At 40.1% G+C, this 3,308-nt stretch overlaps 1 pseudogene; it reads right to left on the bottom strand.

The window, feature by feature from the left end:
- Positions 1-236: 236 nt before the first annotated feature.
- LOC140522797 (large ribosomal subunit protein uL3 pseudogene) lies at positions 237-1,496 on the bottom strand (annotated as a pseudogene).
- Between the last annotated feature and the right edge of the window lie 1,812 nt (positions 1,497-3,308).

The raw sequence follows: 3,308 nt of genomic DNA, 5'->3' as shown, positions 1-3,308 counted from the left end.
CAGGTGAGAGCAGTCCTGTCTAGACTGGAGCAACCCTTACTGAGCTTCACTCTGTGCCAAGCATGGTGCAGTAGACCATTCCTGTTGGCCTTCCAGATTGTCTTGGACTGGAAATGTGTTTCACTCCATCATTTTGTGACTTCTGTTGCTCTAGAATTTGTTTAGAGTCATTTTTTTTTTTGAGAATTGTGAAAAATTTATTGAGAATCCACCAGCTCCAAATTGGCCTGGAAACATCAGGCAGCTTCTTCTTTTGTGAAATGGCCCTTTTTGAGTGGTCCCAGGAAAACTTTCTTCTCCTCCACAATCTGAAACCGACCATGGCAAAATTTGGATGTGGTGTCGATAAACTTCAGGTCAGTCTTCTCCAGAAAGTGATGTTTGTTCTGTACCAGCAGAGACTTTTGCAGGGTGAGGACACACTTCTTGGTCCCAATGACACAGCCTTTCAGCATGATAAAGTCACTGGTCACTTCACTGTAGTGTACCAAGCCTCCCAGTAGATTGATTCTCTTATCAGACAGATCATAATCTGTGGATGCATTATTTTTGATCAGTTTGCCACCCTTGATCTGGCAGCCTTGGCCAATCTTGTATATCTTTTTGCTGATCTCAGTGCAATAGTGGTAGCCCTTCTGACCAACTTGAGCCACAGAGAAGGCTACCCAGGTAAGATGCCAAGCTCCAACACATGCCATCTTATGCAATCCTCGGTGGGTTTTCCAAGGCAGTTTCTTGATGAGCCAGCAGCTAGTGAAACCTTTGTAAATCTTGCCCTTCATCACTCCAATGACATCAATCATCTCGTCTTGCCCAAACATGGTGGACACAGGCACCTGCTGCTCCAGCTTCTCATGGGCCCAGTCCAGTTTCTCAGTCACTCTACCACCATTCACCTGGATTTCCATCAGGTGAGACTTCTTCTGCCTCAGAGGGAGAAGGCGCATTTGGGTGTGGGCAATGACATGGATCACTTGGCAGTATTTCTTCATGCTCTTCAAGTATTTCTCCAGATGCTTTTTACCATCCTCATATTGCCACTTTTTGCAATACTTGGTGAAGGCCTTCTTCTTGGACTTATGCCAATTCTTATAGAATCGCCTCATATACTCATCACTGATGTGCTCAGCAAAGATGATTTTAAAGCTTCGCAGGCCTCATGGGGTTTGTGCATAGCGTACAATGACCATGGAAGGCATCTCCACAGTCATCACAGCCTCTACCACTTCCCTCTTGATGACCTTTGAGCCAGTCCTGTCCACCTCTTGGACAATATGGGTCATGCCTACCTTGTAGCCCAGAAAGGCAATCAGATGGATAGGCTTGAAGGGGTCATCTTTGGAGAAGCTCTTCACCTTCCCCCAGTGCCTGCTGCTTCTCTTTCGAGGCAGGAAACCCAGAGACCCATGCCTGGGAGCAGAGAACTTCCAGTGGAGCATGCTTCTGCTGATGTACTTGTAGCTGCTGCTGAGGTGAGTCTGGAGAGCTAAACTCATTTTTACAGGTATTTTAAGAGGGTTGGTGGGAGAAGTTGACTGCCATCTTGACTCTGTCCTCTAAAGGATTTTTTCATATGATTATAGATGGCTTTAATTTCTTCCTCTGAAAATTGCCTATTCATATCCTTTGGCCATTTATTGATTGGAGAATAACTTGTATCCATACAATTAAACTCAGTTTTTAATATATTTTTAGAAACAAAGGCTTTATCAGAGACACTGGCTGTAAAATTTTTTTCCCAGCTCTCTGCTTCCTTTCTAATCATGGTTTAATTGGCTTTGTTTGTTCAAAAACTTTTCAGTTTAATGTAGTCAAAATATTCCTTTTGCATTTCATAATGTTCTCTATCTCTTGTTTGGTCATAAATTCTTCCCTTATCCATTGTTCTCACACATTTGCCTACCGTTTCAACCTTTCCCTTATGTGTTATCTTCATTCATTTTAATGGAAGCTTCATGAGGGCAAGGCCTGTATTTGTTTATATTTATATCCCTTGTGTTTAATGATGGATCTAACAAAGACTAAACAGTTAATAAATATGCTATTATCTGTCTACCTACCTATTTATTTTTCTTTCTTCCTTCTTCCTTCTTCTTCTTCTTCTTCTTCTTCTTCTCCTTCTTCTCCTTCTTCTTCTTCTTCTTCTTCTTCTTCTTCTTCTTCTTCTTCTTCTTCTTCTTCTACTTCATCATCAAGTTCTTCATCTTCTCCTCCTTCTCCTCTATCTTTCTCTCTTACTCTCTGTATCTGTCTTTCTCTCTCTCTCCTTCCTCCCTCTCTCCCTCTGTCACGGCCTTCTTTTCTCCCATGTATTTTTATTGTTTTTTGAATGTATTTAGCATGACCAGATCATGATGTAGAGTATGATGCCTAGGTATAGAAAAATATTTCTGAAAGTTGATTTATTGATCTAATCAAACCCAATTATTTTATAAACAATGAGTTTAATACCTTCTCTTTGATGGCACTTTGGATTCTCTTTCTCCCACACCACTAACTTACATCTAAATTAAGAGATGCTATGATAGCATAGATGGAGTGTTGGAGATGGAAAACTGTATTTGCTTCCATTACCAGCCAGTCTTATCTCAGAGATTTAGTAGTTGTAGAAACCTACACAAATTACATAAAGTCTCTGAACTTTGGCTCCCTCATCTATAAATAATGATAACAGCACTTAGCTCACATTGTTGTTGTGAGGATCAAGGTTAAAGTACTTCGTGTCAGCTTTTTTTTTTATTATTATCATATTTCTACTAAGGAAATACAAATTGTTTTGGGCACTCTTTGCTGTCTTTTCCTACTATTCTTTCTTTGTTCTTCCTTATCCCCATATCTTTCCCTTTTCCTCCCTCTTTATGGATATCCAAAGAAGAGTTTAGGGATTTGAGCTACTGGTATAAGAATACTCATTTCTGAAGAAGTTCCAGGAGAATCCTATGTAATTTAGTTTCTTGGGGTCCCTCAGAGGTTAACCAATCCAACCATACTCACCCATCCATCATGTGATAATGGCAGGACTTGATCTAAGTTGCTGATTCTCAGGCAAGTCCTCTATCCACTATGCAACACTGGCTCTGTTATCTCAATTACTGAAAAGCACCCATTCTAGTTCTTTCTTCCCTTTCAACTCTCCATACTTCACCTTCTTGGGAAACTAGCTCTCAAAATTCAAAAAATTTGAACATCAAACTCAGCTAGTTCTATTAGTTGCATCTTTATGCTTAATGGCATAAAGGGGCATATTAATATAGATACATTTATATAGATATGGATACCTCCTTTGCATATGTACTTTTATACATACA

This window comes from Notamacropus eugenii, chromosome 2 (genome assembly GCF_028372415.1).
Source record: "Notamacropus eugenii isolate mMacEug1 chromosome 2, mMacEug1.pri_v2, whole genome shotgun sequence".
In the NCBI taxonomy this organism is placed as follows: domain Eukaryota; kingdom Metazoa; phylum Chordata; class Mammalia; order Diprotodontia; family Macropodidae; genus Notamacropus; species Notamacropus eugenii.
The sequence above is the reverse complement of the archived record's forward strand: the minus strand, read 5'-3'. Positions and strand labels throughout refer to the sequence as shown.